The sequence below is a fragment of the Protopterus annectens genome, chromosome 9.part0, assembly GCF_019279795.1.
Source record: "Protopterus annectens isolate FY-2018-M chromosome 9.part0, PAN1.0, whole genome shotgun sequence".
Taxonomy (NCBI): Eukaryota; Metazoa; Chordata; order Ceratodontiformes; family Protopteridae; genus Protopterus; species Protopterus annectens.
Window position 1 is genome coordinate 1,814,799,799 of NC_056743.1, and position 25,942 is coordinate 1,814,825,740.

The following is a 25,942-nucleotide window of genomic DNA, read 5'->3' on the forward strand; positions in this document are numbered from 1 at the left end:
AAGAGTCTCGGGTCTTCGACAGACATGGAAAGCAAGTGTATGCCTCAGCCACTTTGTTGATGAGAGCATTAAATTATCTTGCACATTTCACTCACCTGCAGAGACACCTGGTTAAGGAACTTTCCACATCTCTGGTGCAGTTGTTGGAAGAAGCCTTTAAAAAGGTCTTCCCACAGCTAAATACCATGGCTCCTATTGCTAACTCTTCAGTGAGGCTAATTTCCCACACAGCGGAGGGAACATTTTGAGTGGCTTTAGACGACATTGCTGGATGAGAGTATGTGGGTTTGCAGACCCCTTCAAGTCATCTTTCATTAATGCCCCCTTTGATGGTTCCTCCTTGTTTGGACCATTGGTTAAGGAGACTCTGACACACAGTGAACAGAAGGGCAAGACTCTATTTGCTATGGGAATTACATTTTCTTCCCACCAATGGACCTTTTCCAGGAACCAACGGAGCAGGAATAAGATGTGGTTCCTCAAATCCCAAGGGGCCTTCCCTGATTTGCAGGATGAATACTCTTCCAGGGGCAGAGGGAGAGGATATAATAGTAAATACTGTCCCAGGGGCAGAGGGTCCACAGAACCAGGGCTTCAGGGAACACTTCTCTGACAAGCCCATTCAGTGCTCCTGAAGCACTACCTGACTGTCCTACTCTGGAGGCCGTTGAGGGCAGACTATCCTTACACCCAGCAGCCTGGACAGACATAACAAAATATGCTTGGGTGCTAAACATTATATCTAGAGGCTACTATAGTCCCTTTTCCTTTCCTTTCCTCCTACCCACACAAGGGAGTGTCTCACTGATGTGGTACCCAGTCAGAGTGAGAATGCCCTTCTAGAAGTGCAAAAACGTGCAGACCAAAGAGTCATTCAGTGGGTCCCAACTGAACAAAGAGGATGTGGAACTTACTCACACTTCTTTTTGGTGCCAAAGAAGACCGAGGACCTTTGGCCTATATTGGATTTCAGCAGTTTGAATTTGTTTGTCAGGAAGACAAAGTTCTGCATGGTTATGGTACAGACAGTCTGTTCTACCACTAATGAGCAAGGATGACTGATGTGCTCAGTGTATCTCCAGGATGCTTTCTATCATATCAAAATAGACAGGCACTCCAGGAGATTTCTAAGCTTCTGGCTGTGGGGTGGTCATTACCAGTTCAGAGCACTGCCTTTGGTCTCACCACAGCCCCCCGGGTGTTTGCCAAATGCATGGCAGTAGTCGCAATGCACCTCCATCTGCAAGGATTCCAGATGTTTCCCTACCAGGACGATTGGCTCCTGATAGCACCCACAAGGCATCAACTATTCCCAGTGATTCAGGTGATGTTGCACTTATTTCTTCACTTTGGAATCACAGTTAACATGGCCAAATCCACATTGGCCCCAGTTCAGGAAATATAATTCATTGGGACCCAGTTGAGCATGATAACACAAGTTACAGCTCTTCCCTCACAATAGATATCGTCTGTCAGACAGCAAGTACAATGCCTACTAGACACTCCATCTCCTTCAGCTTACTCAGTTCTGATAGCCTTGGGCTCCGTGTCAGCTGCTATCCTCCTGGTGCCTCTAGACAGGTTCTTTATGAGAGTTCTTCAGTAGACCTTGGCTGTTCAGTGGTCCATCTGGTGTCACCCATTGTCAACCACAATCAAACTTACACCAATCTACAGTTGTCACCTGCTATGGTGGATGCTTATGGATAATCTTCATTTAGGCAGGCCCTTTGTCCTCCCCTCTTCAGCCACAGTGACCACAGACACCTCTCTACTGGGGTGGGGGCGGCATTTTCAGGGAAGGATGGTCCAAGGCACATGGTCCCCCATACAGACCAAATTGCACATATATGTTTTGGAGATGAGAGCAGTCCTCCTCATTTGCAAGCTTTTCAGGACTGAGTCTGTCTGGGGATGATTGCTATCTTGACAGACAATATGTCAGTGATATGGTACATCAACAGGCAGGGGGGAACCAAATTCTACCTGCTCTGCAGACAGGTCATGAGAGTTTGGGAATGGGCAATTGCTTCCAACTACTTTCTTACTGCAATGCACATTCCAAGGGAATCCAGTGTCCTGGCGGACAAATTGAGCAGGTCCATCTTGAGTCCTCACAAGTGGTCCCTGAACCAATCAGTAGTGAATAAGATTTTCAACCACACAGGTCAACATTGCTGTGATCTTTTAGCCTCCTCCCTAAACAACAAATACATCAGGTACTTCACTCTGATTCCCCCCAAAGGGGGAGTCACCCAGGGTCTTTCTGATCCATGATTGACCCCGGGTCTCCTGTATGCTTTTCCTCTGATCCCTCTGATACCCAAAGCCCTACAGAAAACCATCAGGTTGAAGACCAGTCTTATCCTCATAGCCCACCATTGGCCTCGTCAGGTATGGTTCCTGTTTCTGCGGTCTCACAGCAAATATCCTCACTGATATTGGATCCCAGAGAGGATCTCATTTCTCATCCAATGGAACATCAGATTCCCAGCCTCTGGTCCCTCAAACTTAACTGCTTGGTTTCTCCACTTCCAGTAATTTTGGTAATGTCTAGGCTCCCTTCTCCTATCTATGACATTATTTTGCTTCTCAAAAACCATTCACCAAGAAGTTATATTGTAGAAAATGGAAAATGTTTTCCATCTGGGCGTCACAGAGGAACATAGATCCTCATGTTTCTGAGTCCTCTTTTTCATGAGGGAGCAAGTTTCTCCACAGTTAAGGTCCAACTTGTGGCCATCACTAACTTTCATATCAGGAAGGGAACTGGTTCTTCCTCTACCCTTTTTTCTTCCAAACTTTGTTGGGCTTTCTTAAAAGGAGTTTTTCCCCTGAGACCTCTGATCAAGGATTTTTCTCCACCTTGGGATCTTACAGTAGTTTTACAGGGTCTCACCCAAAAACCCTTTGAACCTGCTAGTTCTTGCGAGCTGAAGTAATAGTCTTGGAAGATGGCCTTCCATGCGGTGATCACATCAGCCAAGAGAATTTTTGAGTTGCAGGTTCTGTCTTCTAAACCTCCTTACATAACCTTCTTCAAGGACAGAGTTTTTCTCAGAAAAAATCCTTGCCTTCATTCCAAAGGTTGCTTCGGAGGTCAACATGAATCAGATCATTCATTTACCTGTGTTCTTTCTGAATTATTCTAACAAAGGCAAATATATCTTACATTCTTTGGATGTTCACAGGCAGTTACATTTCTACTTACATAGGACTAGGCCTCATATAAAGTCAGATCAACTGTTCATTGCCTTTTTGCCTAACAGATTGGGACACACAGTCTCTAAAAGTGCCTTGGCAAGTTGGATTATGGAATGTATCTCTACGGTTTATTCTCAACAAAATAAACAACTTCTCTGTCTAGTTAGAGCCCACTCAACTATATCTATGTCAACTTCTTCAGCCTTCTCTGCTAGAACTCCAATTGATGAGATCTGTGCTACAGCTACTTGGTCCACAGCTCATACCTTTATATCTCATTACAAGTTAGACATTATTTTCAGGAATACGGCATCCTTTGGTTCTGTGGTGCTCAGGCATAGCCATCCTTTAGGTCCTCCCAGGGTTTGTGTAGCTGGGGACTCTGACCCATTCGTTATGCATAATGAAATAGACAACATCAGATTGGAAGTTATTTACTTACCATAACATGGTATCTGCGTTGTCCAATTTCATTACGCATCACTTCCCACCCTCCTTCCCCTTCCTTGTGCAGCTGAGAGTAACCTAGAGGACTAAGGAACCCACTGGCTCCTAGTTTGGACTCCAGTAGGACTTTTATTTCTATTTCTTTCTTATGTTTCCATCTTATGATTAAGGCAACAAATTTGATCGGAGTGTTTGTTAGAGAGTGAGGCATTATGGGAGAGGGAGGAGTTTGAGGCTCAGATCGTATGTCTGAGAAATGGATGGCCTGGATCCGAAAATGGATGTGAAGACCCATTTGTGATGCATGATGAAATTGGACAACACAGATACCAAGTTATGGCAAGTACATAAATTCTATTTTTCCATGTCCAACATAGCATTAACAAAACTCCATATTGCATTATAGCAAACTCTAGGACTCTTGACTAGTATGGAATCTGTAAGCGTTTAGCCAAACACTATTCAACTAGAAGATTTCAGTTATCCGTCTATCAAGTGGAGGACTTATATATCCTGCAAAATGTATGCACAGAGATTTCTGGACTATACAAACTCACTGGAGCAGTAATTCTGCACCCCAAGTAAGGGAGATGAAATCATGAACTTTGTTCTTATCAATATGGGACAGCTCTGTTCCCTGCCAGAAGTAACCTTTTCCCTTGTCAAATTAGACCATAAATCAGTCACATTCACCATAAGACTGAAGCCAGAAGCATCCTCCAATAACTTGTTATTCAGAGATTAAGCTAAAGCTAATCTACTAAAACTGAGTAATGACTTGGCTAAATTCAGAATTCCCTTCCACCTTGACACCTCCTCTGCAAATGTGGAATCCTTCACTATCAAATTCTATGCACATGTAATTAGATGCATCTGTCCCCCTTCAAAGTAAATGCAATGCCAAATTCAAAAATAAATCCCTGTGGTGGAACGCAAACATAAGCTTCTTTACAATAAAAGGAAAAAGCTCATTGCATATGAAAATAAATGTAACTCCCCAAATGCTAAAATGTTCTTGCTAAACTTAACAGGGAACACCAGTCCCTGATTAAATCGAACAAAGCCACATATGAGGTAAAAATAGCCACTCAGGAAAAAGAGAATTATAATGCCTTGTTCAACTGTTAGAAACTTCAGAAACAATACTGAAAACTGTGCAGAGTTTATAGTAAACAGTGTCACATACTTTGACTCAGAGGATATAGATACATTTAGCTCCAACTTCACCTCTTGTCTTCCCCTCAACCACCAACACATACCCACATCCACACACACCATCAAATCTCCCAGGAACAATCCTCTAAGCACTATCCAATGCCAAGAACACCATTTCTATGGGGCTGGATAATGTACCTGGCTACCTACTGGTCATCCTGAAATAGAACCTTTCAAACCTCCTGCAGAGGCTAGCCAATATCTGCCACCAAATGGGGTTTTTGCCAGATGAGTGGAGGACTGCAACAGTCATCCTGTGCACAAAAGGAAGGACATAAATGGACCTGGGCAATTATAGACCAGTAAGCCTAACCAGCCTCACCTGTAAAGGTATAGAAAAGATCATTATGAATTTAATAAATAAAGACAAAGACAATCTGCAAAATCCTGACCGCAAGCCAGTTTGGTTTCAGCAAGGGGATTTCCCGCCTTCTTAAGCTGGTCAACTTCTTCAATTATTGAAGCAATGGGTAAGGGAAAATCTATATATGCTGCATATGTAGACCTCACATAAAAATTAAACACCATCCCTCACTCAGACAAAGCTGATTAACTCAGCCAGCTAAATGCATATCTCTGTGTAACTCATTGGATAGCAAACTGGCTTCCAAATAGATCCCAGGAAATTAGGTTGGAGAGTTCTAGCTCCTTGAAAGAACTGTCACTATTAGGGTACCTCAGGGTTCAGTTCTCAGTCCACTCCTCTTTGGAATTTACTTCCCAAAGGTCAAAGCTGATGTTAAGGGCTTTTGGCTGACAAAGTTTGCAGATGACTGCAAACTTGATGCCATCACAAACTATCCAGCAGATATGAAGATCCTTCAGGAGGGGCTGCCTTTCTCAAACAAATAGTTGGTGTCAGAATCATGGCTTGAAACTAAATGCCAAAAAATGTATAATCATTTCTTTCAGCAAGTGTGATGTCCCCTTCAACTATCACAATGACAACATGTCCCTGAAAATGATTCAGTAGTTAGGGACCTGGGAACCTATTTAGACAATGAGCTGTTCTTCAATCACCATGTATCCACTATTGTGAGAAAGTCTTTCTTCATAGCACAGCTTATTACTAAGGGTATAGTGTCCAGGTCTGGGGGGGGGTGATTATTCCTCTATATTATCCACTTGTAGGGCCAATCATTAAGTATAACACCTTGTTCAGTATTTACCTGTGCAAACACCTAGCACAACACACTTTCGCACAAAAAAAAAAAAAAAAAAAAAAATCAAGGGCCTAAATCACAAAAGCTGCACTGGCTATCTCAAAGCCATGTCTCTCTTTTTGGTATTATACTACTAAAGGGTGGTCTCTGCCTTGCTTACAGGACACCTTCTGATCCATCATTTCAGACCTACCACAGATCCATAAATCCAATAGTGACAGCAGCACCTTCTCAAGAGATTTTAATCTCTTCTGCAGCTTAAATAGAACACAGTTAAGGGATATATATGTATCACAGAGAATACCATGTCTCTGTGTAATTGTCTTCTCCACATAAAGCAAAATACATCTCTTACTTTATTCAAGTCTAGTCTGGATGAATAGATGGAAAATTGCAAGGTCACCCTTGCCCCTTATGAGTAGGGGTAATTTGTAAATGTCTGCTCATCCCTGGTAATTCATACTTAAAATACAAAGGACTCTGTGTTAAAATAGAAAGGGTTCTGTATTAATTGTACTTATAATACTAGGGCTAATAAGCCTTTTGAGAATGCATAGATACGCTTCTGAAGATCCTCATGGATCTATAGCCTATTAACTACTTATGAACTTATAAACCTGAGATTGTTGTATCTCAGCAGAAAGAGAAATCCCCAAGATACCCCAGTCTTGATCTTTAAAGCAAAACCACAGAACACCACATTAATGATTGATCTGACATATTGTTGATGAGTAGGCCTCACTTAAGCCAGGCAACCACTTTGATCACCTCCCATCATCACTTTTTTTATCCTTAGGAAGACCCTATGATCAAGCTCTTCCTCCTCACTTGACAGTTTACTACCACATACCTGCCATCTCCTTCTTCCCTTACCTTTAATACTTTTCCCACTCGGCCCATTTTCCCATACACAACCACCCACTCCTACCCCCTTTAACTGCCACTGCCCACCACTATATAACCCATTATGTCTGACTCCCACATCTGTCTGCTTTTAACGTTTGTCCTCTACACAAAGACCACAGTGCACCCCCCACCAGATTGATTTAATATCTTCATCTGCTTTTGTGGCTAGTTTATGTCCCATCATTTTCAAGAGATAAATTTTAGCTCCCCCTCAGATATTCAGACAAGAAGTCCTGAATACGCGCAGTTAATTGCCTCCATCCAGAACAGGGTCACAGACCCTTGAGACATTTTTTACAAGTGCCTTCCTGGGTCAAGCTGCTGTTTTCCATGGCATCCTTCTACACCACTCCCTTGCTTTAGGAACCAACCCTGCTTTGCTACTTATAAGTTTGGCATAATGGTTAAGGTGTTTGCCTTACAGACGCAAGGTGCAAGGTTTAATTCTCATATGAGGTGATTGATTAGACTTAAAATGACCCACAAGGGTAGCTAGCCTAATACTAATCTATATCTGAAGCCCTATAATACTCCCTGGTCATAATCACATTACCTTTTGCTATCCTTTATTTAAAAACTGTTTTGTTCTTCTCCTATTTACATGTGCCATGTCCTTCTATGACATTTTACGTTGTGTAATTACTATAACTAAAATTCCCAGCTTGCATTTTCATCCATACCCACATTTTTGCAATCATTTATCAAATCTTCCTGATTTCTTTCAGTTGCTCAACCAGCAAAGCTATGCACAGACCAATCTTTTTTAAACATCCCAACCTCTTCATGCATAAAATGATTGGTTGGTAACCATTTGAAATGTTGGGACCTGCTACAGTGAGTTCTGAAACACAGGCATTGAATGACTGAGAACATGGACTTACATATACTAAGTCCGAGATTGCCTTTTCCCAGAATATCCCTTTTTGTCTGAAGCATGGTGATCTCTGAGTTTGTATATATGTTTGGGGGGTGTTTGCCCCCTACATCAGATGGGTTGCAGGGTAGTTTACCCCTCCTCCAAAAAGAAGTTTAAAGTAGAAGAGTGATGGTCGAGATTTGCTCTCCTGCATTTTCAATCTTTTTTTTTGGTCTGTCGACACTCAGAGTTACATTTCAACAGGGAGCACGATTGGTTAGATGTGCAGTTTGTTCACATTTTCACTGCATCCGTACCTCGGAGATGTCCAGATTTTCACTAAATACCTATATATTTTGGTCTGTTCCTCATAAAATTTGTCATTTTCTGGAAGAATCATTGAGGACTGATGCCACTAAATAGACATTTGAGTTTCAGACTTTATATACTTCAGAAAATGCATGCCAATAGAAAAACTATTATTCTATCAACTTTCTAAGTTTATTTTATAAGAGCAATATTTAAAATCTATCCCTATTTTGAGGCCTTTGTTTCCCCCATTGTTCTTGTCTTTGCCATATTTATTGTGCTAAGAAGATGAGAGATATGTTGCCATCTCCTATATTCAGTTATTAGTGCAATAAATGGTCATTTATATTGCTTGCTAAAAAAAACAAAATAATGTATTGCAATATAAACCTCATGTATGATTTCCTTTCTATCCACCTCAGGACTACCATATTTCAACTATGTTTGAATTACAAAACTGGGCTTCCTGGTGTTCCTTTCCTAATATACAGCTTTACACATTTAAAATAAAACAGCATGCTGCTGTAATTAAATTCACATCTACCTAAGCAAAACACATTTTGTGTAGTAGTTCCCACTGAAACAATATCCCTTTCCTCTACTTGCTTTGAGAGACATCACTTCCCTCTCTGCATAGTTTGCACTTGGAAGGTATCATGTTCATCATGTCTGTTCCCTTCCTCAATTTCAACTCATTATGTACAACATGCAGCTATAAAAAGAACTCCATTGAAAACGGGGGAAAATGTCTGGGTCTAGTAGTAAATCTGCTTCCCACCTCTCAGTCTTCATGACACATACAGTCAGTTTGAAAATTTGAATATCCGTTCATCATATTTCCATAGTGTTCTTTCATTTAAATTAATAAGCAAAACTTTTAAATAGCTATAGGCAATCCCCAGGATTTAATAAAATCCATGCAGGCACAGTGTAGAGCCTGCGTGGAATTTATCCATGTACACAGCCACAGTTCCCCTTAGGCAGGGGGCTATGCATATTAATGATGGCACACTGCTGAGGGAGAGCTGAGCAACATGGATACTGAATCAATGTAGGGAGAGGTGTAGCTGCTACCTGTGGCTGCAGATGAGAGGGAGGCTCCCTGTAATACTCCCTGCCACTGTTGTAATGTTGTGAAGTGTGTCAAATGTATAATGTGTCATTTTTATAGATGTTTTATGTTTTTTTGTCTTAACTGCATGTTTGCGTGGCACGGAGCACTGCAATGCCAAGCTGTTCTCACATATAGACAACTGACACCTGCCAGACTTTGAAAAATAGAAAACGGATGTAATTGAATATCATAATTTATTTTTTTTTAATTACCGTTTGCACTGCACAGAGCACAGCAGAGCCGAGCAGAGCTTATGCATACATAGGCGACACCTGCCAGACATCTAAAAATAGAAACCAGATGTAATTAATTATTTATTTATAGGTGTGTTTAAGCATGTTTTTAGTGGCACGGTGCTCAGCAATGCTAACAGGTAGACTAGTAGTATATGCGAAGGTATACTTGTTTTCATCAAATCCAACTAGCTACATGGATAGAGTTACAGTCTTAAGTGTAGTAGGTCCTGGGTTCAAGTCCACAATAGGCAGAATATGAATGTAAATGAATGTACTATTTTACTTTAATTTCATTAAACTATTGTGAATTTTGGCACTGCTGCACTTTGATAAGCACTGCTCATTCATGCTAAGCAGTGCATAAACATGCTAACGGTTACCAATGTTTTGTGCAGTGCTAAGCCTAGCTAAAACCAGAGTTCTGTGAGTTTTCACACTGCGTGGCTTTGCTTAGTTTGTTTGTGTGATGCTAAGCAATGCAGTGCTTTTTTTTAATGTTGCTCAATGATGTCTAAAGGTGGGAAAACAGCATATATTAAGCTCAATAGGCAAGAATTCTGCATCATTCACTGGAATTCAGTCAACTGTTGGTATGGCTGGCGGTGTTGGTGAAGGTGGGAGCTTTTGGGTGCAGAGATGGGGTATTCAGGAGTCCAAGGTCATGGTTGACCTTTTGGTTAAAATCATGAACCCTGGCTGATGCAGGGTGGATACCAGGGCTCAAGAGTGTAAGGAGGAGGCCTAGGACCATCTGGCCAGTGAACTCACCAGTGTACTGGTATCCCCCACACAGTTGAGCAGTGTCATCACCATTATGACAACATGAAAAGATGAAAGAGGGGAACTTTGGACACTTGGGTCCAACAGGCAAGAGCAGGGAATGCCCCACAAATATGTAAGTAAGTTTTCCTCTGTTTTACCAATATGCAAGCTAAATATCTGCAAAACTGGTATGCATAATGGTGTGCTTCCCTCCCATCAGCTGTAGCTGAGAGGGTTCACAATGTGCCGGGTGCCTGGCCAGGTTGTGCTGTGAGCATGGTAAGTATAGATTTAGTATGCTAACTGTAGTGCAATAAGCAAAAAAGAGTAAAGCATGTACTGCAATAAAGTATACACAAGAAAAAGATGTAGTGCAATAAATGGTCAAGCAGAACTGTAATGCAATAAATGGGCAATTAAAGCTGTAGTGCAATACATGAACATTAACAACTGAAGTTCAATAAACAATAAACAATACCTATAACAGTAAGCAAAAATGGTGCTCAGCAGGATTGTGTTGTCATAACCATGGCAGTAAAGCTGTATGCATTGCTTGTCTATGGTAAGGTTGCTGCAGTCAAGTGTAACACTGTAATCGCTGTACAATGCAAAACTAATGGCCTGCAAACTGCATTGCTTAACTCATAGTACTGTCCAAGCCTGTCTCCAGGTCAATATCAGTCCCATAATTCTCTCTGTTTCTCTTACTTCAGGTAATAAAGGTATATGGGTGAGGTAGCCCACTCCATGGGCAGATATTGTGTGTGTACTTCATGGATATTTCAAAGCAATAACAAAACAAAATATTCATCAGCATTGTGGATTCTGAAATAAAGCATACCTCTTGACTGTCCAGATTTTTGCATAATGTCCAGATTTTTGGCTCAAAAATTTGGTCTGTTCCCCATAAAATTTGTTTTCTTCTGGAAAATCATTGGGATGATCTGAGGATTTAAATTACTAAATGATGACATACATTTGAGTTTCAGACTTCAAGTCCTTCAATATCTACTTCTGGCATTTCCCAGTTAGGGGTCGCCACAGTGGATCACCAGTCCGCTCATGATTGTCAGTGGAGTTTTCTACAGTGTCGAGTTGCCAGCCTGGCACCCAACTTTCCACAAAAGGCACACATGCACACACTCATGCCTAGGGCCAATTTATTGTGTCCAATCCATCTACAGCATGTCTATGGGAGGAAACCGGAGCACCTGGAGGAAACCCACGTGACTACGGGGAGGACATGCAGACTCCGCACAGAAGGCACTCCAGCTAAGGATCAACCCAGAGACCCTTTTGCTGTGAGGTGGCAACACTAACTGCCGCACCACCATGGCTGCCCACTTCAAGTCCTTCAGAATATGTATGTTAAAACAAATACTATTATTCTAGCAACTTTCTAAGTTTATAAGAGCAATACTTAAAATATGTCCCTGTTTTTGGGCCCTTGTCCCCCCATTTGGCTGATCTTTGTCCAGATTTCTTGCACTAAGAGGTTGAGAGGTATGAAACAAAGCTATTTTAATGCATGCAGTACAGTTGCATTCCATGCATGCGTGTTCTACTGGCAATGCAGTCAAGTTTAACACTAATAGTTCTAGAATGCAAAATGAATGTCCTATAACTTATATTGCTTAACTCATAGTATGGTTCAAGGTTATATCCAGCCCACTATCAGTCACATAATGCTCACATTTTCTCTTTCCCAAGGAACAAAAGGTATATGATTGAGGTAATCCATGTTATGAGCAGATATTATGTTTAGATTTCAGAGTTTTAAAATCAGTAAGAATAATGTGTTCACCAGCATTGTTGATTCATAAATAAATCTGTCTACTTCTAGTATGGTTGTATTCCTTTCATGTCTGTACTAAGTTGCTGCAGTTAATTATTACATTATTTGTAGATGTCCTCTGCAGTCACAGCTATTGGGTTCTATTCCCATGTCTGGCAAATAAGGCATGATGGCTGTCTGGTTTATGAACTGTACAAAAACATGCCTCTCAAGTGTCATGATTTTACGTACTGTAATTAATATTGTGTAATCCATCTGTCATAGGATTACCACATAAATGATTACCCGGAATGCAAAGTATTGCCAAATCTGTTTGCAGAACACCTTGGTAGTTATATAAGTCCGCATGATGTGCAAGTGTTCTGTCTAGTGTGTACCTGTATTTGTTATTGCTTGGCCCATACTGTCCCATGAAAAAGCTTGAGAGGTATTATTGCACTACACCACCTATAAGAGACTTGTAGTCATTGTACATAAAACTGACAATACACGCCTGTAGAGTTAATATTACCACTGTTTTCAGGGAGATAATCTGCAATGTCACTAATGGACTGTTTTTCGCTCTCTCCTCACCCCTTAACTGCATGTATTTAATATTGTTATGTATTATTATGGTTTATTATTAACATATATTGTTAAAATAACTATATTTTGGGAAATGTGGTCTATTATTTTTATATGTTATTATGCTTTCATATTGACATATCTTGTTAAATTAACTGTTTCATTGGCCTTATGCGGTTTATTATTATGCGTTATTATGCTTTCATATTACCATATCTTGTTAAATTAGCCATGTGGTTGCCCTTATGCTTTAACTGTTACTGGCATGCTGTTAACATACTGACTGTTCTGTTATTTCAGGTTGTGTCATACATAATATACATTGTTATGTATTTAGGTTAATTAATATGATGTTCCATGCTATTAATACTAACAAAGGTTTGTTCATAACTAACCCCAACTTATTGCTATACCTCAATTACCACAGCACGTCAACGTAGGCCAGTTCTGGCTGATCCCCATACCTTGCCTCAACCGGCCATGAGATCGAGTCCCAGCACATCTGGGACTCATACTGGTGGTGCCCCCTGTGCTGCCCCTACAATACCTGTGGCATTGGGTAGTGCCACCCCATGGGATGGGGATGGGCCCCCTCTGGGTGTGGTGGCAGAGGGGGAGTTGTCACATGGGCTGAGCTGCCAGTCTTGGTGTGCAGGACAGTCCACTGTGGCTATGGCCACCACCTGTTCCTAATTGAGTACATGCTGGCCAACCTGGTGGGGCAATCTCACCCTGGTGCCCAGCCTCAAGCACTGCACCCCCGGGGCAGTGAAAGAGCAGTGCCAACAGTCTCATGGGTGGGGATGCGAGGCATGCTGCTGCCATCTGGAGGCTCATGGGACTTGAATTCCAAAACACCCTCCCTATCCAAGGTGTTCACCCCGCTCATGTGTCATACACCTCCCCTGTCTACTGTCTTGTCTGTCTAGATTGTCTGCAAATGCATCCTTAACTACCCAACTTATCCCACATGTACCTATGTCCCTTCCACAACATTCCACTTTCACCTTAAAAAAAATGGGCACCTGTCCCCAAAATAAAAATTGCATCCCATACATAGCTCTCCATTTCAACATGTATCCACTGGACACATAGTTTGGTCCAATTGAGTTGACAACACAGTTATGTTGTCGTCACCTGTCTCTCTCTCTCTGGGGTTTGAGAGTCAAAATTCATCTACAAATTCTGTCAAAGTGCACAGTTGTTGCTGTACAAGAAATGCATAGCTATGGTTCTTCTGTACATCTTTCCTGCACATCCCTCCCTGCCTTTCACTATGTTTTGCCCCCTGATTGCCCCATTTCACCACTTTCCTATCTCCCCTTTTTTCTTTTCTTTATATTTTTAGCATGACTCTGAGCAATATGCCACATCATGCATTCGCTAAGCTCAGCTAAATAGAGCTATAATGACTATATGTGTTTATAACATTGTAAGACACATGTACAAAATAAACATCTCTGCCATGCTTCAAACCCAAGCCCTTCACACCTGCAGCACACTGCATTACCCTACCACACCACACAACTCTTACTTAAAACAGGTGGCTTAAACAAAACATAGTAATTGCCAGTTACAATCATTAGGCATGTTTCAGAGGCACTGTGTGCCACACCATGCCATACCACGCAAACTGGAATAAAAAGAAATGGAAAAAATGGGAGTGTACCTTGGACTCTGGTGTAATAGTGCACTATTAGACAGCCAAAGACATGGTAATGGATGTAACTGAGGCCTGTGATAGCAGATAAATGTGCCCTTTTATCAGTGACATGTAGAAAGTCACCTGCTAAGGCATTAATGGCAAAATACATGCTCAACTGGGACTCAGATGCAGGAATACATCCATATAAAGCCATGCACATACTGTCCTGGGTTCAAATCCAGTGTTGTGCTGCATTTAAATTACATTATTATGAAGACAGTAATTAATGAATGATTCATGCACACTTTATCCACACAATGCATTGCAAGTTAAATAACTGCTTTTCAGTGCTGGAAGTCACAGGCCTGCAGGTAGGGACACAATTCACATTTCCGTATAGCATTACTATATGTCACCTAGTACTCTGTTATTGACACAGTTGCCTAACATCCGTACATTAAACACATGCCATAATTGGAGTGTAAAGCATACCTTCACCTTGGCTCTGCATCTACATTTAGGCTGCCACAGCTGACACAGATACACCTACAGCTTGTTGTCCTTGAAAATGTTCACTCACTGTCTGTGTCTATTACTTGCAGCAGCAGCTGCAGCCTGCCATACACACAGCTGTATGTAAAGGTTTCTACTACAGACCTACCCTCTGCGATGATATAGTTTCCTCACCCTAGTATTATCCATCTCAACAGTTAAGAAAGGGGCCCTGGTCTACATGAGGGCCTTATATATTACACATTGGTTGTATGTCATTAGCTAATGATAGTGCAATTCAGCTGTTTTGGCTGCAATTAGCATATCAGAGCTACAGATTTGTTTAGAAGCAACTACCTGCTAATGAGAAGCATGTTAAAAATGCAAGCAGCTGGCTATCGGCAAACATTCTGTATGAGATTTTCCTCACACAGAGCATGCCTTTGTAAAAACTACTAATAGCGCATTTCAAAAGAGGAGTACTGCACTCCACCAGGTATGTAACTGTTTTTTGTGTATAACAGGATGCAGATGGGAATAGGAATTATAGCCGTAAGCCTGCCTTAGACCTGTGGTAATGACATGTTATTGATATCCTGCTCTCTTGCACCTGCAGGGGAAGTACAATAGTTCAAGGTTGCATTGTCTTTTGTCATTGTGGCACACTGATGTTGTTGGATTGCCCCTTCATAGTGGTTGTGATAGCACCTTGCTATCTGTCTGGCACTGGTCTTATAACATATTATTGGGTGGTTGGCCTTAGGGGGCACACCACAGCAGACCAGAATATTGGCTGTATGGCTATACAGCAGAATCTCTCATGGCACATAGGGAAATACCTCAGTATTGATACTATCTCAGTTGTATCCACACACATAGTATGTTGTCACACTGTAGGGTATGACATGTGTGAGCAAGCAGTGGATAGTGCCAGCCATCTTGTCCTTGCTGTATTTGCACATAGTGGATGTCCATGTATCTGATCCTGTAATATGTTCCTGTTATGTTGTCTTTCAGGAATAATGTACCATAGACTCCATGCCCACTTCTCAGATGCGAACAATGAAATAATACTAAAACAACTAAGGAAGCATCATCACATCCTGCTATCCAGGGGAAGGCATTACAGGGAATAGTAGTTTGCATTGTGGGCAGACCTTGTCCGGGATGTGAATGCCAATGGCCACCAGGACAGGACATATGAGCAGGTTTGACACTACACAACAGACATGGTGAATGCTGTATGACGAAGGGCAGCAGATGTAGCCAGGGATTATGCCATCACCAGTGGAGGGCCTGCAGCAAAACAACCACTTTTGGCCACTGAGGAATTCTTGGTGAACCTAGGAACACATGACAGCTCCATGGCATCCATCACACCATACATGGTGTTGGTGGGTGGCACAGTTTCCACAGCAGAGAAGCATGCAGGTAAGCTTACTGTGATCAGTATTGTGTTACTGTAGTAGTCAGTGTGTCAGGCTGTACATACTTTTACGTGGGTGATAGGTCAATCTGCTTTAGGGGGGTGGGGTTTAAGCTCAGTTGTACACTGATGCGCATAATGTCACCAATACATCAAATATCACAGTAGCTACTGTACAAGTGAGATAAATACATGTATTACCTTGTTGTGCTGCAACATGTGGTAGTACTGACATTACCCCACCCTCAACATTTTACAGGTCCGTCAGCTGTTGTCCAAGGCCATTGTCCTGCTTGTGGTAAGCTTGATACTGTTTTGTTATGGAACATATATATATGCTATTAAAGTTAAAGGCCAGAATAATGCCCTATGTACACTTAAGTTTGTGTGTAACTACAGTAGAATGTTTTTATGTTCCATTCTGGAACATTTACCAAAGGTTCTTAGAGTGAGTGATCACAGGAGTGTAGCTGAATGAACAGAAACACTTAGTTAAGAGGGAACAAGCCTCCTAGTTTACATGAGGCAATTAATCCGACATGTCTTTTAAAAACTGAAAGGTTGATGGTACATACCCAAGGCATTGAATCCTGTATTTGTATATATTTGTTTAGATAGGTGTATTGGGTTTTATGTGTTAGTTTTTCAAGTGTAGTTTCATATCGAATAACTAAAAGGTAAATTGTACTGGTCAAGTTTCACTTGAGTTACCTGATGTTCTTGTTATAGAGACCTTGAGATGAATGTGTATTTTGTTGTGACGAAGTCTGTTGTGCATGAAAGCAGAGATGAGAAGATGTGACAGTGGTAATGCAGTTGTTGAGCCTCATTATTATGACTCTTTGTGGATTTTCTATACATAATAGTGCTGGTAGTAATGTACTGTTTTTGTCTTGGTTTTTACAGGTGACCCTGAGGGGGTTTGAAGTATGTCCCCCACGCAACCTGACGTCAATGTCTTTTTGGACTCTTGATGATGATGATGGCTACAGTGAGGCACAAATCGGGTTGTCAGGGGCTGAATCTGTCCCAGAGGTTGACATCCCTCTTTTGTCCTCATTGTCACTGCACACAGTCAGTATGCCCACACATACCCAGTCCCCACAGGCCACAGATATTGCACAGTCAGAGGGTGGAGACATTGCACAGGAAAGTGTAACAACTATGGTTTCAGTGGGTGTAGACACTGGCTAGTCAGATAGGTCACACACAGGCAAACTGACAGGGGTGCTTGTAGGAGGATGACTGTCCATCCACCATCTGTTGCAGGTGTCACCTCAAGGGTCACTCAGCATATGTTTTGGGCTGTCATGGAGGCACAGGCACATTCTGAATGGAACACCATATGTATGCTTAGGGTTATGGATGCAGCACAGTCTGACATCCATGAATGCCTCCACCACATTGCGGACAGTCTAGATCAGTTCACTGATGCAGTGGACAGATGGTGGGCTGAGACAGTGTCTCTCTTGGACTGCACATTGCTTGTGCTGGAACATGTGGCTGGAGTAGGGCATTGGACCGATGGGCGTAGGTAAGCAACCCCATCTGCTGAGAGTCCATGTGGCTGTGCACACTCATGCTCCCATAGTGGCAGTACATACAGCAATAGAGAGGAGAGTGTGTTGTCCACACCATGACATGGCAAGCAATGGGCTCTTGATCCTGGGTGGTACCAGGGGGACACAGTCCCAGCAGACAGCAGGCACCATCAGGTACTAACACTGCATCTAATTTGGGGAATGGTGGTGCCAGTGCAACTCCTGGGAGAGCCAGTTCATGTGTTCATGGCCAGAGATGGTGAACTGTCAGCTCTACCATTTACGGTCCACAGCTGTCCAATATACACATGTGTAGGGCTAGGACTGAGCTTGACTGTGTACACACACACTCACACACCACTATCACATGCAGATCATCTACAGACACACATGGCACCTCTCCATGGTCCATCTATCCCACTTCCCTTCCTGATTCACACGCATGCTGTCAACCATTTGGACCAGCCTAGGCCTCCAGCACCTGCACACAACACCCTGTGCAAGTGATGATACCTGTGCCACATCTCTGTCATCCTTTCCTTCGATTCAATGAAATGTCACTATGTGCCTGATGCACAGGGTGACTATATTACTTGACCTGTACTTGAGTAATGGAGTACTCTTTTGCCATGCCACTTGTAGTGATCACCAACAGGTACTGTATGCTGGTATGTGTCATGAGTACCAAACATACTTTTGTGTAGCTTATGTTGTATTATGTTGTACTAGCAGTATTGTTACACATTGACAGGTGTGTCACAGACCTGTGTATGTTTCTGTTTCAGGAGTCTGATGGAATATCTTGTGGACACAGTGGCAATAAAGTGGCACAGGATGGCATGGCAGCACAGCATAACTATGACTTTAGCAAGGTACAGCAGTTATGTGCACTGTTCCATAGGTTCATATGTGTATAACAGTTGAATAAGGACAATGGTGGCAGTTAGCACATTCATGCATTCATAATTTGTGAATAGGTCTGCTACACTTGATATATGTCACCTGGGTTTTTGGAACTTACACATCTACAAACTGTGGTGGTGGAGTTGTCCCACCTACAAATATCCTGTGTTCAGCTCAGACAGTTGGCCAACATCACTTATGCTTGTTGTGCTCTGTATCCCATTGTATAACCTGCACATAATGTGTATCACAGCAGATGTATGCTTTACATGCATGGGGGCCTGTGTCATGTAGAGCGTACTGTCTGTGTTACACAGCAGACTCCCCAGAATGTACTATGTATACCTTGTTGATGTTGTAGGGGTGTAGAACATGTGAGACATGTGTTGCTCTTGTCATAGCAATACAGGAGGTACACAGTGGGATCTGACACCAAAGCATTTAGGAGAACTACATTTGTATGGTTGTGACACGGACTCCATAGGACATGTTATGTACACTGTGTATTGGTGTGCCGTGGCACCTGTTTGTCTGCTACAGTTGTACGATATGTTTGTGTGGTGACATGGCAAGGATGCCATTGCACACAATGATAGTTGTGTTGGCTGCCACATTCAGTATAGCAGTGACAGTCTAAGATTTACACCCAAAACCTGTCGGTAGAGGTGGTACAACAGTGAATGCATCCCCACATTGCAACAAACAATGACCGTCAAAGGGCACAGTACTGTGTGTCCATACCTTCATATGTAATAGCTCAAGTGTGTGCAGTGTGGACAGTACAATATTGCCACTGGTTAGTAGCACATCAGTCCCAACATGTGATGTACATTCTCAGGGGTGAAGAGTGGACACACAGACCTGGCTACACAGATTTAGACCTAATGTGCCTCAGATCACCATGTCTCTATAGTGGTATGGCAGGAATCATATGGCATAGCTGAGGCCAGAGTCACCAGTAGGTAACATACTTATAATCTCCACATACTCTTCCCTCAGCAGTGCCAATATCTGAGTGCAATGGCCATTTGTTGATGTACCTTTCCAAGCTGTACTGGCACTTGCACACAACAGTATGGTCTCTCACAAGGTCACTTCACATCTTCAGTATGTGCTCACTGCTGATCGTTTGCAATGAGTGTCATTGCTGCCTGTGGCATATAGAGTACTCAGAGGTAATCTATGCCTTGCATACAAGGCAAGGTGTGACCTTGCTGGAATGCATATGCTGCCTATTTGCAGGAAGCATAGTAGATGGATAACTCACTGTAAGGACATTAACCTACTATATGACGTTTGTACTACATACTTGTGGGAGACATTTGTCTAGCAGACTTAAACACACCCTTGCAACAGACCATGCCTAATGGTACACAGAGCACTTCAGTGCACCTCAGCACGTCATCTGTATGATTGGCTTGGTGACTGTCATCTCAACACATGTCATCTGCCTGAGTCCCTCTTGGACTGGGGAAATATGTGTTGATCTTGTACCGAGGGGTATACAGATGTCTCTGATTGTGAGGGCAGTATGGCCATTATGCCAGTTAAGCTCACATGTCTTATGGCTCCATAACATGTTGTAAAATGCTGTCACAGCCTTACACACAAACATGGCCACATTCAGACTAGCACCACTTCCACTCACTGCATACAGGACACATTAAGTTACACATATAGTGCAATTTGGTTGTATGTAGATTAGAACACTTACCTATGTACTGGTACACACTACAGATCACAGTACCCAATGCACACAACACACCTCATGTCTGCTAGTACTGTCAGTTTAGAACAAATAATGCTTGTTGATATCAGCAGCCCTTGTTGTGGTCAGTCATTTGGGGGGGCATCACCTGCTACAAATAAAGTAAAACTAAACCCTACCTATGTCTAAGTTACTAGGGTTGTCATATGCATGCAATATGGATATACACACACACCAAGTTGGGCAGTGTGAGATTAGAACCCCTACCTATCTAGTCTTATACACAGTAGTTATTGCACATGCCACAGCTTTTATCTGATGTTAGACTGTCAGCTGGCAGTCTTAAGGTGGATGACATCATCAGGCCTTGTAGAGGAGGGCAGTTTGGAAGCTAGCTAGTTGCAGGGCCAAAAGTGCATAACCATTGCAGGTGGATAGCCCATGAGGGCATGCCCATTGTGTTGCAGGGGGATACACAGACACACAGACACACACACACACACACACACACACACACACACACACACACACACGCACACATGTGCACACACACGCACACACACACACACACACACACACACACACACACACACACACACACACACACACACACACACACACACACCAAGTGGACTGGAGTGAGATTAGAACCCCTACCTATCTAGTCATACACTATAGCTCATAGTACTTATCACACACACCACAGGTTACATCTGTTGTATATGTGATTGCAAGCAAAGTGTTTGTGGATTACACAAACTAGGCTTGTGTTGCACAGCATGTGTGGTCTGCAGAGCAATAATGCTTCATAATGCTGTCTGAATCTAGTGCCCTAGCAGTGAGATAACTGTTATTATCCTTGGTATGTGTGTACAGTTACCAGTATGGCCATATGTGACTGATTGCAGTTAGACAGGCAAACCTGTAGCCATGGACATTGTGCCCTGTCCATGCATGCATTGGCAACATTATACATTGCACCACCTCCTCACCTGTGTCTGTCTAGATGGTGACATCCAGCAGACACAGGGGTCTGTAGGTGAGTAGATTATGTACTGTTGTACCCTTAGATTGGTTCCTTTGAACAACTGTATGGATGTGTGAGTGCGGATTTACTCACCACTAATAGGGTATGTGGGATAATACATACATCTACACATATATCTGTCTATAACAGGGATGTCACCATAAATGTGTATATATATATATATATATATATATATATATATATATATATATATATATATATATATATATATATATATTCTGCTTGACAGTACATAGCGATAGATATACTAATCATGTGAGAGAGATAGGGACAGATGGATATGTATACATATATGTCTATATGCACAGATGTATTTACACATTGCAGGTCATTTTGGTGACGAGGCAACAGAATTACACTCATTTTAACTAAGTGTAGGAGCACGCCCAGTGGGACTGTCAGTACTTACAAGGTGACTCCAGGCCAGACCTATCTGTACTCCAGTCTGGGATTTTGTGTGTTGCAGACATTGCCACCTGCACCTGTTTCTGCAGTACTGCACTTCCCTGAAACTATCCCCAGCATTCTCCAGCTGTCTGCTGTACTTAATATGTGACTGAAGTTCATACTGTTAATCCACACACAGACAGTCACGTACCTCTCAACTGTACAGATTTTTGTAGAATGTGCAGAAATTTGCCTCATAGTTCTGGTCTGTCCCTCATACATTTGTGGTGTTATGGTAAATTATTGTACACTGAAGTCATTGAATAATACTAACTACAGACAAACATTTGAGTGTTAGACTTTATATCCTATAGATATTCTGTAATAATGCAACTTGATTTCATACTAGCAACTTTCTAGGTTAATTGGAACAATCTATACTGTCTGTCTGTATTTTTGGACCTTTGTCCCCCCCACTCTTCCTGGCTTTGTCCAGATTTCTTGCAGTAACAGATTGTGAGATATGACAGTCGGTAGAAACACCAGCATACTACTACCTCACATGCAAAAGCTGTACATGCTTCCAGATTCAAACCATCCATACCATTACCCATATTAACATGCCTAGTCCACTGAGCCACACAAGCTGTCAGGCAGAGATGTGTCCTTTATCATACAATCAACAGCATACATTTGTATGTTGTTATCCTTATGTTATGTGAGACATACACTGTGTGATCGGGTTCTATGTCACACTCCTGAGATTGCCTGGTCTGCTGATATGCAATTGCTGTCTTACTGTTATATTATCTGTAAGGGAACACTGATGTGTTGGGGGTGGAGGAAGAACAGCACATGATCTGCTGGCATAGGCAGTAGTGCAAATATGTGACCCCCACTGTTTAACATCTCCCTTAACTGCTGTAGTGAATATTCCAACCATGAGGCCTAGTGAATATTACAGAACACATACTATTGGACTGAGTAACTGTAGTCCCATGTGGATGTTACATCTCTCCAAATAGCCCACTATATTCCCTTGCATACATGCAGCAGATCCATACATACAATACCATATTATAGTACTCATTACAAGTGGTGTGTAGATGAGTGACTTAACTTACAAATGCAGCAGTTGACAGAACTGTATTTGAGGGTTAACCCTGTCTGATGCATACAGTATACAACCAATACATGGATAGGTACAGGTTGCATGGGTTACCTGGCATTATTTTAATGTATGTATGTGAAAAAGAGTAAGGTGTCAGTCCATAGGGCCCTAGGTTGTCATTGAATGTACTATGCATTGTCTCTTAGCCAAAGCCAAGGTGTACTGGGCATGTCTACATCTGGCTACAGGGGCATCATCAGGGGGCTCCTCCTCCGAGTCCCCATGTGGGTGTGGTTGTGGTGACCAAGCACTGTTGGGAGCTGTGTATCCTTTCCCTTTGCTGATCCTGCTGCAGCTGTTTCCACAGGGTCATATTGTGTAACATGGCACATATAGGTTCATAGGTTCATAGGCAGGCACTAGGCTATTGGCACTAAGGCCTATATAAGCCTAGCCAAAAGGTACCCTTGCTTTGTCACCCAAGAAAATGATTTTCCTGTGCCACTGTCGAGCAGAGCCACAGAAGTGATCCCCGGGGTGAATTTCCTATCTCCCATCCAATCATCAAGATTTTTCTTGAAGAGTGCTAATGAAGCATTGTTTGATATAGATAGGTAGTTTGTTCCAGAGTATGGGAAGTCTCTGGGACAGGAATCTATCCCTTCAGCATGTTCTGTTTATTGTGGTGACAAGGTTTAGGTCCCTAAAACATGTAGCTCATAGGGATTGGGATTTCTTTAAGTGGATCATGTCTTAAAGCTCTGGGTTTGACATAGCTTTGTGTGTTAGGCAGAGATTGCCTCTGAGTAGGGGATATGTGATGGAGTAAAGCTGCAGTTTTTTGAGACGGTCTGTATAGGGCATCTGTTTGAGGCTGGTAATCCTCTTTGTGAGGTATTTCTGTGGCCTTTCCAGTTGTTGTAGATGTCTTGTGAGGTATATATCAAAATGGGCTTTGTACTCTATAATGGGTGCAATGAGTGATGAGTAGAGGGGAACAATGACCTCATTTTCCTGGATGAGAAACCTTTTGTGATGAGGTGTGCCACATAGAAGGATTTCCTGACTACTGTGGTGATGTAATTATCAAAGGAGAGACTACTGTCCACCTGTGTCCCAAGGTCTCTTATCACACTTTCAGTATTAAGTAGACTACCGCCTATGTGGTAGTTCATGGGTACAGAGTTTTTACCAAAAGGGATGACAATGCACTTTTTGGCATTGAGCTTGAGGCCATGGCTTTGACACCAGGCATCTGTCACAGCAAGGCCCTTTTGTAGGCTGTGCACATCTTTTGGAGTTTTGATTATGGCTCCTAGTTTGCAGTCATCTGCAAACTTCATTAGCCAAAGACCTTCTGTGTTAGCCTGTACTTAAGAGAAGTAGATACCAAACAGGAGTAGACCCAAGACTGAACCCTGTGGTACTCCACTTGTCACTGGTCTGAAGTTGGATTTGGAGTCTGCTACTTTCACAGTGTGGGTTCTGTCAGTGAGCCAGTTAGCAACGCATCTTTTGACATAGGGATTTATACCTAGTTTCGTGAGTTTATCTATAATTCCAGAGTGGGAGATGGTGTTGAAAGCCTTGATGAGATCTAGATAGGCTGTGTAAACCACCTTACCCTCATCTACAGCTTTGGTGACTGCTTCAAAGAAGTCTATCAGCTTTAGGAGACATGATCTGCCTTTTACAGACCCGAACTGGGTGGGGTCCTGAGTTTGGAGATTACCAATGTCATTGTTTATAAGTTCCATGATGATACATTCCATAGCCTTGCAGACCAGGCTCATTAGGCTAATGGGGTGGTAGTTTCTGGGGTCTGTGGTGGCTCCACCTTTATGGAGTGGGATAACCATCACTGTGCGCCATTCAGTGGGCACATAGCCTGAGGTGAGGCTGTGATTGATCATGGTAATTAGGTGGGGTGTCAGTTTGTTCTGTAGTTCATGTAGAACACAGCCTGGGATGTTGTCAGGTCCTATGGATGCTGTGTTCCTGGCTTTGAATAGTGTGTTTTTTACCTGTGCAGCCATGATTACAGGAACTTTGCATTCTTCTGGTATAGAGATGGGCCCTTTAGGGTATGACAGGGGGTAAAGTTAGCACTGAACCTATCTGCCAGGATGTTGGCAATATTAGTTGGTTCTGTATATTTAGTGCCATTGTGCTGTAACTCAGAGCAGATCTGAGTGTTGCCATTGAGATTCTTGACATAGCTATAGAATGCTTTGTGGTTGTCTTTAGAGTCATTGGTGATTTTGTTTTCGTAACTAGCTTTGGAGGATTTTATGGGGGATCTCAGCTTCTAACTGAGGCTGACTAGGGAGTTTCTCCAATCATGGGAATTTAATCTTTTTTGCAACAGTTTCTTTCTTCTGTTGTAGAGTTTGTTTATGGCAGGGAACCACCAAATTGGCTTCTTTTTTTTGGAGGATAGCATCTTGGTTCTGTTAGGGATTGCATGATCCATGCACTTGTGTAAGTGCTTATAAAGTGCATTTGTGTAGGATTCAGCAGTCATACCTCTATTGTCCGTCAGCATTAATATTGTGAAGTTTGTCACTTCTGTCTTAAGAAGCTTGAAGTTGGCTTTGGAGAAATATTTTACTGTGGTTTCCCTAATGGGGGGTAATGGAGGGATGTGGATGTCTAGGGTGATTAGCTTGTGGTCGGATCTGACCAACAAGGAATTGACCTCTGGTGTGAAGCACCAGTTGCCCATGTTGGTAATAACCAGGTCTAGGATATTGTTGCCCCTGGTGGGGGTGTGGATAAGTTGATCCAAGGCATTGAAATTTATGAATTCCAGAAAAAGTTTTGCACAAGAGTTGGTACATGAGTAGTTTTCCCAGTTAATGGTGGGGTAGTTGAAATCACCCATTATTAGGGTGTTAGGTTGTACCCTAATATTTTCCCGTGTATCAAGAAATGAGGAGTGGGAATCCTGGGGCATGGTGGGGGATCTGTAGCAAGCTACAATTTGAATTGCGGTCTTGCCCAGAGTTAGTTGCACTTGAATAATCTCGGATGCATTATGCTGAGCAACTAGCCTGGAGGTGTGGATATCCCTAATGAATATGGGCACGCCTCCGCCTTTAGTATTTCAT